Source organism: Myxine glutinosa, chromosome 1, assembly GCF_964187855.1.
Source record: "Myxine glutinosa chromosome 1, kmMyxGlut1.1, whole genome shotgun sequence".
Classification (NCBI taxonomy): Eukaryota; Metazoa; Chordata; class Myxini; order Myxiniformes; family Myxinidae; genus Myxine; species Myxine glutinosa.
This window is the reverse complement of record NC_136261.1, coordinates 437022690-437038897: the sequence shown is the minus strand read 5'-3', so window position 1 is coordinate 437038897 and position 16208 is coordinate 437022690.

Below are 16208 nucleotides of genomic sequence, written 5' to 3'. Positions count from 1 at the left end.
GTAGAAGGTTGGGGGAGGTGGAGGTATGAAATAGAAGGGAGACGAAGTGGGCAGGATGCAGCTTAGAGAAGGAGATGGGAGGAGGGAGAATTTGGGATGGATGGTTGGGGGGGAGATTTGAAGGGGAGGGGTTGGGGGGAGTTTAGGTGGGGAGGGGCAAGGGGGGAGATTTGGAGGGGAGGGGCAAGGGGGAAGATTTGGAGGGGAGGGGCAAGGGGGCAGATTTGGAGGGGAGGGGCAAGGGGTGAGATTTGGAGGGGAGGGGCAAGGGGGGAGATTTGGAGGGGAGGGGCAAGGGGGGAGATTTGGAGGGGAGGGGCAAGGGGGTAGATTTGGAGGGGAGGGGCAAGAGGGGAGTTTCGAAAGTGGATGATTCATGAAAGATGAACATTTATAACAAATTGGTTTTATTGTGATTTTCAAGTTCGCGATTCGTTTAAGAACGATGGAGCAGGGGTGGAATGAATGAGAATTTGGAGCATGTAGTGAGAAATAATTATAAGAGATTGAATATTTTTATGAAATGGAATGAGTTGGAGAGGAAATCGAAAGGAGCCTTTTAAATAGGAAGAAAAACAGCGTGTTGTAATAAACCACTGAATAAAACACTGCGGGGGAAAGTTTAAACATATTTAAACAGAACAGTGAAGAACAATCTTATATTCACAAAGATACTAACGGGGAGAGGGCCTTGAGGGTCAACCACGAGTCACGTGAACGGGAAAAGGTGGAAGGCAAGGGGACAATGGGGGCGGGGCGAACAGCACACATGGACAGAGGTGCACAATGGGACAAAAGCACACGAGGAGAAAGGGAAATAAAAGTTTGTTTTTTTTGTTTTTGGGGGTGGGGGTGGGGTGGGGGTGGGGGTTACAACGTTAGACAAAGAGTAGATGTTCAGGGAAGGTTGGGGGAGAAGGGAAAATCTAAAAACCTCGCAAAAACAGCGAAGGAAGGAACAAACTTCGACGGGGAAAGCCTGAGGCATGGCCACAACACTCACAGCAAACAAACGATTAATTTATGAATGATTAACACCGAGAAACTTCCAAGGGACACACTATAGGTTCACACACCGAAAGATAAATGCAGTTTCGACAAAATAAAATTGTGAACAATGACTTAACTTTGAAAATGTGGAGATCGTGTCCAGCTTTGAAAATCCATGACGTCGTCTCCAAGATCTCGCGAGATCTCTCAAATCTTTATCGTTTATCTAACATTTTAAGGAACTTTCTTGAATGAAAAACAAAAAACTTTAAAAAAAACAAATGGTCACTTTTATTTTGCCGTTTGATCGAAAATAGAGGAGATAGCGGGATGTTCGGACCGATCGAGTCAATTCGCACACTCGACTATTTAACACTATTTCTCCGTAACATGAAAAGAAGATGAAAACGTGAGAAGATGATTGATAATTTTTGGACAAAGCGGATACAAATGCATTTCTTTGTAATGCTCATTTCTTGTTAATAACCATTTTCTGTAAAGTTTGAAACTGTACTATTAACAGCAACAAATGTTGTTTTGTTTCCGGCAAGAAAAAGCAAAATCAGCTTCTGGGTTTAAACGTAACGATGATGAAATGAGGATCAGCCGAAGAGGGGTTTGGTTTCATTGTACTGTTTAAAAAACATAATAGGAGAAGCTCGGGCCCCGAAGCAGTGACCTCCCCCCCCCCCCCCCCCTCCATGAGACCTCCCCTCGATGCCCCTGCCCGTGACCATGCAAGTACCACTCTCACTCAGGACCTAGAGAGAGTTATGAACTGGGGAAAAGACTGGCTTGTTGCTCTCAACCAAAAATGACCCACTTGTCTGTTTGTTCAAGATCACCTTGTTTTCCGACCCTGTCTATGGATTCTTCACCTTTGCAGGAACTCCCTGTTATCTGTCGGCTTGAATTGGATATCAGCTCAAACCTCAGCTGGGAAAAGTACATCCCAGGTAGAGCTGAAAGCACATCACAGCACCTTGGCAGCTTATTTAGTGCTCGGCGATACCTTTCTCAAGCTGCTTTGCTCCATCTATACAAGGCCACTGTACGTCCTGTCATGGAGTATCATTGCCATATTTGGGCTGGTGTGCCGGCCTGTCACCTCTCTCTTCATGACAGAATCCAGCAGCGTGCTGCCATTCTGGTGGGACAGGAGTTGGCATCATCCATGGAACCTCCCAATTTGCCGCTTTGTTGCGACAGATATTTCAACGGAATGTGCTCTGAGGGTTTATCAGATTGTTCCACCCGAGCATTCTTTCAGTCACTCAACACATCTTTTTACCATCCATACACTATATCTGTCCCAAGGAGTAAGACGATAAGGTATTCTTCTTTTTATTTTTCCCCACAAGGCATTACTCTGGAACAGCTTACCTGCATCCTGCTTTCCCCTCTATCTCAAGCTTCCTCGATTCAAGAGGAATGTCAATAGACGTCGAATATCTATCCTTTCCTCTGTGTCGGCCTCAAGTAACCTGAAAGTCTTTGTCGCAGGTGATATGTCTTAAAAATATAAATGGATGTGCATTGAGTATGTATCCCAATTGGCACCTCCAAAGCGTTTGGCACCAAAAGGAAACACGTTTGTGAAAGAGCGAGATCCCTGCTTCCGGAACAATTGATGTCAGGAGTGAGAATCAAATATGGGACGATATCGGTGGTGCCCCAAAAATTGTAAGGAGCGTCGGGTGAAATTGTACTTCAAAGAATTATACAGCTACGTCAAGCCAAGGTGACCAGGACGTGGTTGTCTAACTTGAGGAGGAAATGGAGGATCTAATCTCCCAGGACGCTGCATATCAATGTAACATTGTGGGAGATGGACCAGGAGGGGCTGCAGTGGAGGTGCCAATAGCGATCATGATCCAACCTTCTCTTCCCCTCTCTAACCTCCCCCCCCCCCCCTAACCAGCCCCTGGAAAAGGCAGCGCTAATGGCATGGAATAGTGTCCGGAAGTGACTAGGTGATGTTGTTGATTAGTCAACTAATGGCACAGATGACGATGAAAATTGAGGAGGGACAAGGTGGCTGGCATAAGGCATGACATGCATGTGGGGCAGGCAGAGGAAAAGGCTGATATAATGGCTCTGGGAATGAGATATCCGCAACGCTCGAGGCAGTGTGGGGAAAGTTGAGTCATACCAACATAGTCATAAGACTTTAAACAAACAAACAAATACCTATTTTAGTAGGGTTAATATACGAAAAAAAACTCGCCTAACCCCCCAAAAATTGATACAAAAGGTTTTTCAATGGATTCTGGTACCACTGGGCATGCTAAATAACATACTAAAAATCTAGTAACATCTGACTTCCGGAAAGGGGTCATTTTGAAGATGGCGTCCAAGATGGCCGCCGGGAGCTTAAAATGGCCATATCTCAATTATTATTCAACCTAGAAAGGTGGTTTTGGTGTCTAACCCTAGGTTTTAGGGCCCAAGGAATCCAATTGAATCAATAAAATTACCATCAGTTAATTATTTATTGACAAGTCCATGATGGCATCCCAAGGTGACATCCTGATCCACTAAACTGGCTCTGTTGAATAGTAGTCAACCTAGAGAGATTTTTTCAGTGTGTATACCTAGGTTTAAGGCACCCAGGAAATCATCAAAATTACTTAAATAAGCACAAAGTAATCAGGTAATCCAGTAAGCCAGGTTTACCAGCCCATTAGGCATTTGTTGTCTTATACAGTTAGTCGCTATTCATCGTCATCCTCCGACTCCTCTGGAAGAAACTTGTTATGTGGATTGTCACATTCTTCAAGTTGGCACGGTCCACAGGCAGTAGCACATGGTAGTCCATATCGTCTACAAGAGCAGCGGAGTGTCTTGCAGGCAGTGGAGCATTTACAATGAATGACCTTCAAGAGACTGTCTGGAGCAGCGTTCATTCTTGACATAAGTGGGACAAACTGATTATCCTGCAGGCTCCACCCCCATTTCATGGCATCCATACCCTCTTCTTTTCCCATCCACACCATGATCTGGTAGTACGCTCTACGACAGTGAAGTTTGGTCGCAGATTCAGTTGGGGGGCAGACGTTCGGGTGTTACAAAAGACGAAGCAGAGACAACCTTCTTGCTGAAGGTGTTATATCGCATTGTTGCAAGGGAATCTTTGCACTTGCCACCAAAGAGGATAGCCATTACTCGGCATACCAAGGTCATCGATCACCTCTGTGGTCTGGTTTGGGATGGTGAATGCGTTGGCACAAGACCGAAGGACAGGGTCTCCTTTTACAAGCTTCTGGAAAGCAGTCTTTTTGCCAACACCAAAAATCCGAGAAGTCGTGTCACAACCAGTCATGGCATGGTTGAATATCAACTGAGAACACGTCATGTCCGAGGATTTCTTTTAGACGGTTGATGTCATGCACTTTAAAACTGCCATCAGCTTTGGACTTGTCTGATCTGAAATGAAGGCTCTTACTGTCTCCCTGCGCATAGTAAAGGCATTTGTTGTCTGTCCCTTGCCATAACCTCTCAAGCTTTGTACAAACCTTTGTCTGTAATGATCACTGATCACTGAATACTGTGGACTGTGGAGTCACAGGTGGCAGTGGTGTAGACACATTACACTCTTATCTCCAATCTGAAACACACACTTGGTTCATTAGCTGGTGAGTCGGAGAATGACGATGAATAGCGACTAACTGTATAAGACAACAAATGCCTAATGGGCTGGTAAACCTGGCTTACTGGATTACCTGATTACTTTGTGCTTATTTAAGTAATTTTGATGATTTCCTGGGTGCCTTAAACATAAACCTAGGTATACACACTGAAAATATCTCTCTAGGTTGACTACTATTCGACAGAGCCATTTTAGTGGATCAGGATGTCACCTTGGGATGCCATCTTGGAGTTGTCAATAAATAATTAACTGATGGTAATTTTATTGATTCAATTGGATTCCTTGGGCCCTAAAACCTAGGGCTAGACACCAAAACCACCTTTCTAGGTTGAATAATAATTGAGATATGGCCATTTTAAGCTCCCGGTAGCCATCTTGGACGCCATCTTGAAAATGACCCATTTCCGGAAGTCAGCTGTTACTAGATTTTTAGTATGTTATTTAGCATGCCCAGTGGAACAAGAATCCATTGAAAAACCTTTTGTATCAATTTCGTTAGGGTTCAACCATATATCGACCCTTCGATTTGGGGTGGGAACCCACCCCCCCCCCCAATCCCTCCCCCAAACCCGTGTACCACCGCAGACCTAAATTTTTCGATTGCCTTGAACAAACATTGGTACAACACGGATGATGAAGGTTGTGGGGAAGTTTCATCTAAATAGTGTGTGTAGTTTCAGAGGAAAAAGGAAAAATCCTATTTTGGGGGGTCAAACCTGTATCCACTTTGACCACAGTAAACCCCCTTATACTCAGATTTGTTTTTAATGCCGTGAACAAACTTCACTCACAACATAACAAATATAATTTGTGCCAAGTTTGGTCACAATCCGTTCAGCGGTTTCGGAGAAGAAGTTCCAAGTGTTTACGGACTGACGGACGGACGACGCACCATCGCATAAGCTCCCATGAACTTCGTTCCAGGTGAGCTAAAATGAAATGGAATGGATAAAGGCAAAGAAGAATGATTATAGACGAGCAAGGGGGCAAAGAATGTTGAGGAGAAGATCATGAAATGTGTAGCAACAGTGTAAAGATCGGGATAACGCATGGCACGTGCAGGTGGAGAGGATATGACAGATCAAAGCGAACCACGACGAGGTGAAACTGTGTAAGCTGGAGCGAATGCATGATGTGGAAGGGTGTGTGCCGAGCTTGGGTGGAATAAAGAAATAAAAAATTTATTTTTATTTTTATACAGAATCGAGGCTCGTGAAAGAGCAAACGCATTGAATATGAAAACATGCACAGACACTTAAAACATACAATGAAGGAAGCGGGAGACAAAAGGGAGAGGGAATCGCACAAGCACAACCACAGTAGAGAACAAAGACGTCGGCAGATCTGTGGAAGGGGAAGTGCTGGGGAAGAGGGATGACTACACGGTGGAAAGCAAATAAACACGACTCGGCATTTCACTACTAGGAATTTCAGGAAAGATGTTGGGAATTCAAAGAGGTGGATTTGGGGAGTTTTTACGGGCATTGAAAGAATCAAGGTTTTGGATGGGGGACGGCAAGAGATTGTGGTGAGTAGGTGATAAATGTTGCTTCTGGGACACCTCCGTTTAACATGGGAAATCCCTATCTAATGTCATTTACCCCCCTGTCTTTTTTCAAAAACCATAAACACCTCTATTTCTCCCTCAATGAACCTGTAATCCTTCTCACCTTATGAACTTATAATCCTTCTCGCCTTATGAACCTATAATCCTTCTCGCCTTATGAACCTATGATTTTCTTCCTTTATGAACCTATAATCCTTCTAGCCTTATTAACCTATGATCCTTCTCACTTACATGTAATTTTTACCTTATTCCCCCCACTACCCCCTTAATGTAGTTCCTTAGACCACTCTACTAATGAGCCTATAAATATATTATCTCTTTCTAACTTTTTAAAGAGTTCCATTCTCCTATAGAACTCATCCCCATCAAGTATATTTATAAAGTATACAGGTTCCTTAACCTTTTGTTGTGAAAGTATAAAGTGGTATGTTTCACGGAGGGTTCTTGTTTGACCTCCTCCTCTCCCACATACCATTTTAAAATTATAATATTTATTATCCGATTGATAACCATTAAAGTTCTCACTCCACTCTAATATATTTTTCTTCCCGCCCTCCATTACCCCACTTAACAAATGAATATGTTTATCCGTCTTGAGAACCTTCTGACCAGTGATTCTCTCAACCTCTTGAATCTGATATTTTTCACATTCGTTATGTTTTCCATTTATATACCAAGGTTGATTACACCTCCACTCTATAGTCTGGTTGATACTTGGTTCTGTCATTTATATAACTAGGGCATGCCCGTACGTGGGTGCAATGCCCGTACGTGGGTACGTGGGTACGTGGGTGCGAGTACGGTGACAATCCCCCCCCCCCCTCTATTTACATGAAATGGTTTGGTCCATGAAATGTTTTGGTCCATTCGCAACGCCAAAGCGAACGGCGAACGGCGAACGGCTTGCGAGTACAGTGACAACCCCCCCCTCTATTTACATGAAATGGTTTGGTCCATTCGCAACGACCACAGAACCCCCCCCTCTATTTACATGAAATGGTTTGGTCCATTCGCAACGCCAAAGCGAACGGCGAACGGCTAAATCGCCATAGCTCGGTAACTACTTGTCCGATTAATTTCAAACCTTGAAAAGGCACATCCTCGGGTCCCCAGCAATATACCTGGCAAGTTTAAAGTATATCGGACCCGTGGTTGTCGAGAAACAGCGGGCACAGACATACAAACATACAAACATACAAACAAACAAACATACAAACATACACACAGAGATTAGTGGAATTATAGATAGATAGTAAAAAAGGCGGCGGTAGCCCGTTAAAATCCCTAACCCCCCTTTTTAACTTATCACTTATATTGTAGCGGTTACCGCTGGATGCACACAATCGCCTTGCACCGGCCAGAACACGGCCAGACGCGCCTCTCCCGGGCATGCCCGGACTCACTGTTCCCGGGCACGCCCGAACCTCCCGGGCACGCCCGGTCTCGTCTTTCCCGGGCATGCCCGATTTCGCCTTTCCAGGGCTCGCCCAGAGCATCCGGGCATGCCCGCTATCGCCTTTTCAGGGCTCGCCCAGAGCGTCCGGGCATGCCCGCTATCGCCTTTCCAGGGCTCGCCCAGAGCGTCCGGGCATGCCCGCTATCGCCTTTCCAGGGCTCGCCCAGAGCGCTCGGGCACGCCCAGCCTCGACTTGCCAGGCCGCAGCCAAACACGCCCGGGCAGGTCCAGACTCGCCTTTCCAAGGTTCGCCCTTGACACCCGGGCATGCCCGGTATAGCTTTTGCCGGGCAAACTTCCCGACATAAATGTGTATATATATTGCTTCCCGATAAACGGGCTTGTTAGAATACCTGAGCTGTTTTGTTTCAATAAAGCAACTCGGACGAATTCCGTCTTTGGTCGCGTCAATTCTTTCGACTCGCGTTGGAGCGCAGTTCCTTCATTGGTGACCTACCGACATGGATACGGCAGTGACGCTTAAACTGCCTACCTTCTGGGAGGCTCACGTGGCTGTTTGGTTCGCCCAGGCGGACTCCCAGTTCGCCCTGCGAGGCATCACCGCAGACGACACCCGCTTCCACCATGTTGTGGCGGCGCTCGGTTCTGCCACCGCGGCCCGCGCCCTGAGCCTCCTCCAGCACCCGCCGGCTGCTGACAAATACGACGCGCTGAAGACGCTCCTCCTCGGTGCTTTCGCCCTCTCACCGGCAGCACGCGCACGGCGCCTGCTTGACCTGCCCGAGCTCGGCGACACGTGCCCGTCCGAGCGCATGGACTATATGCTCTCGTTGCTCGGCGAGCACTCTCCGGCATTCCTGTTCCGGGAGCTGTTCCTCCGTCAGCTGCCTAACCCGGTACGCCTTGCCCTGGCTGGCACGTTGATCACGGATTCCCGCGCCCTCGCCAGGGAAGCCGATAAGATCTCCTCGGCGGGCCAGCACATCGGCGCGGTTACCTGGAGCCCGCCGCCGTCCGAGACAACGCCCACGACACCCGAGCGCCCTGCGCGGTTGGAGGCCGAACTGCCGGTGCAACTGGCGGCCGCCACGCCGCACCGCCCGCTTCCGACACGACGGCCGGGGCCTCCACCTGACCGGGCATGGTGTTATTACCATGCCAGGTTCGGACACAAGGCTCGGATGTGCCGGCCCCCGTGCACTTTCGGCAGGTCGGGAAACGGCCGGGCCGGCGTTCATTCCCAGCCATGGGCGCCGGCCACTCGGGCAACTTGCTGTTTATTCGGGACAAAGCATCTGGGCGGCGTTTCCTGTGCGACACCGGCGCCCAACTGAACGTCATACCCGCCTCCGAGCAGGACAGGCTCGACGCAGTTTGCGGCCCCTCTTTGGTCACTGCTAATGGCTCGGCCATACGCACTTTCGGCCCACGCGTCGTCACCCTCTGCTTTGGCAGTCAGCGTTTTCAATGGACTTTTGTGACCGCCTGCGTCCCCATGGCTTTGCTGGGCGCCGACTTCCTCTGCGCGCACGGGCTGCTGGTCGACGTCAAACGGCGTCGCCTTGTCAACGCCGAGACCTTCAGCTCCCTGGCATGCACGATGAGCAGCTCCGCGCCGACCGAACTGGCGTGCGCCCTCCCGGCAGCGAACGAGTTCGCTCGTCTGCTCGCGGAATTCCCGGCCCTCACGCGGCCGACGTTTTCGGCCGTCGCGGTGCGGCACGGGATCGAGCACCACATACCCACTACGGGCCCGCCGGTCTACGCCAGGGCCCGCCGCCTCGACCCAGCCAAGCTCGCCGTGGCGAAGGCCGAGTTCGACGCGTTGGAGCACCTCGGCATCGTGCGGCGCTCCGATAGCGCGTGGGCCTCGCCACTGCACATCGTGCCAAAGCCGGGGGGTGGATGGCGCCCGTGTGGCGACTACCACCGTCTCAACGACGCTACCACCCCCGACAGGTACCCGATCCCGCATATTCAGGACTTTTCCGCCCGTTTGGCGGGACGGGTCATCTTTTCGAAAATTGACCTGATACGGGGCTACCACCAGGTACCTGTCCGGGCGGCCGACGTCCCGAAGACGGCCGTCATCACGCCGTTCGGCCTGTTCGAATTTTTGCGGATGCCGTTTGGCCTCAAGAACGCGGCCCAGGCGTTCCAGCGCTTGATGGACGGCGTGCTGCGCGACCTGCCGTTTCTTTTCGTCTATCTGGACGATATCCTCGTCGCCAGCACGTCCCGCGCCGAGCACCTCCTCCACCTCCGAACACTGTTCGGTCGCCTCAGCGAGCACGGCTTAATTGTCAACCCGGTCAAATGCCACTTCGGCGCGACGACCGTTGACTTTTTGGGCCACGGCATCACCAAGACCGGGGCCGTGCCGCTGCCGACCAAGGTCGAGGCCATCACCACGTTCCCGCGTCCCCGTTCCATCAAGGCCCTCCAAGAGTTCCTCGGCATGGTGAATTTTTATCACCGATTCGTGCCCCGCGCTGCTCAGCTCATGCGGCCCCTTTACGAGGCCCTCCGGGGCAAGCCGGCCAAGCATGACATTGTTTGGTCCGCGGCCATGGACGCGGCCTTCGCCAGCGCCAAACGGGCCCTCGCCGACGCAACGCTGCTGGCTCACCCGGTGCTCAACGCGCCCATTGCCCTCACTACGGACGCCTCCAACTACGCGGTGGGCGCCGTCCATGAGCAATGGGTGGACGGGGTTTGGCAGCCACTCGCTTTTTTCAGCCGGCAACTCCGGCCGAACGAGTTAAACTACAGTACGTTCGACCGCGAGCTGCTCGGGCTATTCCTGGCCGTTCGCCATTTCCGACACCTCCTGGAGGGCCACCCGTTCACGGCTTTCGTCGACCACAAGCCGTTGGTCTACGCGATGGCTAAGGTCACGGAGCCGTGGTCGGCCCGCCAGCAGCGCCACCTCTCCGCCGTGTCGGAGTTCACCACGGACATCCGGCACGTCGCCGGCAAAGACAACGCCGTGGCCGACTGTCTTTCTCGGGCCAGCGCGAACGCGGTCCACCTCGGCGTGGACATCGCGCTCATGGCGGCCGACCAGACCACCGACGCCTCGGTGCAGGCACTCCGTGCGGCGGACACGGGCCTCCGCCTGGCCGACATTCCCTTCGCAGGCACCGTCCTGCTCTGCGACGTCTCCCAGGGCCAGCCTCGCCCCATCGTGCCCGTTTCCTGGCAGCGCCGCATCTTCGCCTCCATCCACGGCCTTTCTCACCCGGGCCGGAAAGCTTCTCAGAAGCTGGTGTCGGCGCGTTTCGTCTGGCACGGCCTTCGACGAAACATCCGCGACTGGGCCAACGCCTGCACGGCCTGCCAGCGGGTCAAGGTCCACCGCCACACCCAGGCCCCGCTGGCACCTTTCGCCGTGCCTGAACGGCGTTTCGACCATGTCCACGTGGACCTGGTGGGTCCCCTGCCCCCCTCGCGGGGGTTCACCCACCTGCTCACCATGGTGGACAGGACCACCAGGTGGCCGGAGGCTGTGCCCCTCGCCTCCACCACCACCGCCGACGTGGCGCAGGCGTTCATCGCCACCTGGGTCGCGCGCTTCGGCGCACCAGCGGACATCTCGTCCGACCGCGGCCCACAGTTCACGTCTGAGCTTTGGGGCGCGGTCGCACTTTCGTTGGGGGTCACGCTGCACCGCACCACGGCCTACCACCCCCAAGCCAACGGGTTGTGCGAGCGGTTTCACCGCTCCATGAAGGCCGCACTCATGGCCGGCCTTCAGGACGACGGTTGGGCCGACCGGCTGCCGTGGGTCCTTTTGGGCCTTCGCACGGCCCCCAAGGAAGACCTCCAGGCGTCCGCCGCCGAGCTCGTCTACGGCCAGCCGCTCCGCGTCCCGGGCGAATTCGTGCCCGACGCTACCAGTCCCTGGTCCGCCGCTCGCCAGCGCTCGGACCTCCAGGAGGCCGCCCGACGATTTGCCCCCGTGCCGACGTCCCGCCACGGTGGCCCCCAGTCCTACGTCCCCCCGGCGCTTCGCACAGCGGAGTACGTCTTTGTGCGTCATGACGTGCACCAGGGGCCACCCCGGCCGCCGTACGACGGGCCCTTCCGGGTCCTGCGACGGGGCGACAAGTCTTTCATCGTCGACTTCGGCGGCCTGCCGGACCGGATTTCTGTGGACCGCCTCAAACCGGCGCACATGGACGTCGACCGACCACCACGGTTGGCCCTTCCTCCGCGGCGAGGCCGCCCCCCGTCCACAGTTCCCCCCGCTCAACCACCCACCATCATGTCGGACCCCTCCCCACGACCCTCCAGGGGTCGCTTCGGCCGGGTCATCCGGACCCCCCTTAAATTGACCCTGCCGGTGCAGTTCGATTCTGGAGGGGCATGTGTAGCGGTTACCGCTGGATGCACACAATCGCCTTGCACCGGCCAGAACACGGCCAGACGCGCCTCTCCCGGGCATGCCCGGACTCACTGTTCCCGGGCACGCCCGAACCTCCCGGGCACGCCCGGTCTCGTCTTTCCCGGGCATGCCCGATCTCGCCTTTCCAGGGCTCGCCCAGAGCGTCCGGGCATGCCCGCTATCGCCTTTCCAGGGCTCGCCCAGAGCGTCCGGGCATGCCCGCTATCGCCTTTCCAGGGCTCGCCCAGAGCGCTCGGGCACGCCCAGCCTCGACTTGCCAGGCCGCAGCCAAACACGCCCGGGCAGGTCCAGACTCGCCTTTCCAAGGTTCGCCCTTGACACCCGGGCATGCCCGGTATAGCTTTTGCCGGGCAAACTTCCCGACATAAATGTGTATATATATTGCTTCCCGATAAACGGGCTTGTTAGAATACCTGAGCTGTTTTGTTTCAATAAAGCAACTCGGACGAATTCCGTCTTTGGTCGCGTCAATTCTTTCGACTCGCGTTGGAGCGCAGTTCCTTCAATATATATATATATATTATCACTTATATATTTTATCACTTATATATCTTATCACTTATATCTTATCACTTATATATCTTATCACTTATATACTGATATAACCATAAGGGAGTCTATCAATTCCATTTTCTAAAATAAACCTCTTATCATCAAAAGCCCCCAATGCTTTCTTATTCACGTCTTCTGAATATAATTGATGTTTATAACTTCTTATTCCATTAATCTTTCTAAACTCTTCTTTCTTTGTTGTTAAACAGTTATAATAATCCTTAAAGTTTATTGTTTCTTTAATGACATTTTTCTTTACACCTTTTAACTTCTTATCAGTCTTTTCAACGTTATTCACAATGTATTTATAAGCATAAGCCTTGGACCTCAATCCCACAAATTCACTCATAACATTTCCTCCCAATTCATCCTTGAACTTTCCAATCACCTTTTTATTTTTAGAAGAGAACAACTCACTCTCTGGACTGTAATTACTTGTATCATAGATATTAATGTTCTTTTTCATGTCTGAATAAACATCATCAGTATTAATTTTCAAAATAAAACTATCAGTATCCAGAACAACAATGACACATTATCCTTAAACTTTGATTTTAGATTAATATAAAAGTAATCATACATTAATGACTTTGACAAGTCAAGAATTGATGTTCCAATGTAAATAGGTTTGTCCATTTCAATACTCTCTTTAACCAAATGGATCGCACAAAAGTTCTCAGTAAAGACCTCAGCTCGAGTAAAACTCGGTCTATTAATTAATTTTGATGCTTGTTCCCAAGATGTTGCTAGTCTGATATTTTGTCTTTTCCTCACATTCTCCATGGTCTTACCAAAGACCGCATTATTCATCAATTTATAAAAGTTTTTCTCAAAATCTGTTTTTGACTCTGTTCTTCTTTGTGTATTAAAATCAATGTACCCCTTTAACCAATGGCTTTGATTGAACTTTAGAACCCTGTGGATCTTCTCTACTCTTAGACCTTTTGATAAATATTGTCGCAAATTTCTTTGGTGTAGCACATAATTTTTCTTGTTATATAATGCAGTAAGTAATTTTTCTGTTGATTCACCTATATCAAACGATCTTTGATAATCACTCAACCATTCTTTCTTTGGACTTTCTTTCTCACAAGCAAATGGAAGATCTTTATGTTTGATATGAAGTTCTTCAGGATATTTTAAATCGACCTCAAAATAATAACCAAATAATTGGATGAACTGGATAAAACTGGATAAATTGGATAAAAATAATTGGATGAATAAATAATTGGATGAACCAACCTTTGAATCATCCAATTATTTTTGTGTAGAGATACATACATCTTGCAAAACCTTTGTGTAGTCTTTTTCCTTTACCCATCTTAGTTTCCCATAAGGAAGAGCTTGAGACATTGCCCAGCCATACAAGTTGTTTGTGTCATCGTACATCAAGTAAGAACTCTCTTTCGTTGAATCATAATTTGGAAGATATTTGTTATTTGCTTTTGCGTATCTGCTCGAGTATACTTGTGAAATTCCACCTCTTTTTGCCTTTTCAATCATCAAAAGCATATCGACATCGGTTATCAAATCCAAAGCTTGTTTTGTCATTTTCAACATCGCGCTCCAAGCCAATCCAGGTGCTGTGTAGTAGTGAGCAGAATCCAATCCATATCCAGTGCGACAAACAGATCTAAAGGCTTCAAATACATCAGCCAATAAAAGCACATCAGTTTTGAGATACAAATCGTGATACTCGCCAAGATTCTTGATGTTATATTTTTCCCAAACATTTTGTGCGTGTACATAATCTTTATCAGATATATGACTGTTGTTTAATTTGTTATAGAAATTTTCTTTTAAAGGAAGTTGTGTTTCATTGAATCTCTCAAATGAGTCCATATAGTCATAGGGGTAAATTCCCTTTTGTGTTAGAAAATCTTTATCTGAAAAATACTCTGAAAGACATGGAAACTCTTTTAGATTTTGAACCAAGTTAGCCAATGGACTTGCCATGAATTTAAATGTATCAAGAAATCTGATATGAGTGAGAGGAGATTTGTGAATTGTTTTTGTGAATCAAATGTATTTCTGATCCGTGTTAGGAATTGCTGAAATGTGTCCAGATGTCTTTGAAAGTTCATTAATAAATAGATGCGTATCATAATGAGTGTTGTTATGAAGAAAGACAGGAATGAAAGAGGGGAGTTTATAATTAATATTACAACTTTGATGAGCCGGACCTCTATATTTACCAGTGAGATGTCAATGATCTCTAACCTTCAGACCTTCACCAATTTTTTCCTCACAAATATGACAAACATTGTTTTTTCTAAATTCCCTTTTCTGTTCACTCATCAAGGACATTGGTTTATTGGTTTCTCTCATTATCTTGGTTAATCGGACACAGTCTTTTTCTAGTCGTTTCACAAACTCCTCTGGGGTATTTGAGCCTCTATACTCCTCTAACTTGTTATATTTATCACCAACGGATGATTTGATATAATAACAAAAACCGCAAGGAGTATGTTTTTGATATTTATTTGTGTATGATTCTTTTGGATCTGGAGAAGCAGTATCTATTTTTTCTAGAATACTTTCAAAATCAGCATATATAACAAATGGATGTTTGATCTTTTTCTTTTCATCTTTGAATGTGATATTTGAGCCTTCTTTAGGCATATTGATTACCGTTGATTTATGTTCACCACAATAATTTGAATGTTTATCTAATCTTTCTTGTGTATGGAAGAAGTTGAGACAACGCAAACAAATATATATTTTATTTGTTCTTTTACATACTTGTGGTTTTATTAATTTAGCAATATCTTTGATGTATGTATAATGTGAATTTTCCTCTGAATTAAAATATAGAAGATTAATATGAGTTTGTTTACAATTGTCAGAAAGCTTTAAAACCTGAATGCTGTTTGTTTCTGTTAGACCATAAACATTAACTGATAAATTATTTATCTTTTCAAATGTAGGAATATCATTTAAAGCCATAGGAAACTTTAGATCTTTCGTATTTAATGTATTCTCATATTTTTTATAATGAGATACTCTTTCATCATGAAAATGTGGAGGATGCAAGTGTGCTAGAATAGACCAGAGAAAACATTTATTGTCTTTATTTTTGATATTGACAACTGCTTTTCTATTTTTGATAACACTGGGTAAATCAATGTAGGAAGAAGCTTTTAGAGGATCTGATTTAAGAATATGAATGTCTATGTAAATAATTTTTCCTATATTGAATCCACTTCCAACGATTGAATTATCCACATCTTGCTCTTGTTTAATAAGTTCATCATAGACTCCTGATGTTTTAAAATCTTGATATGAAGATATAAAGTGTGGCTCAGTTCTCATGTATGGTGTATCTATAACTCCTTCGTCCTTTGTCATTTCTAATTTTACTCCCATATAAAATTTAAGTGGTTTCATTTCTTTTAGTGTTTTTTCAATCAACATTTGAACAGCAGGTTTAACTATTTCTACAGCATCAACTATAGACTCTGGTTCAGGAGGTTTGAAGTTAAAGACTCTTATTTTAATATGTCCTTTGAATGCGCCATCAGAGTTTTTAGTTGTGATAAAATTTGATAAATGTAGAATTGTTTTAAGATGTATTTCGAAGCCTTTCTTGAGGATATTTTTATTACAGGCAGAACAGTGTTTTGTT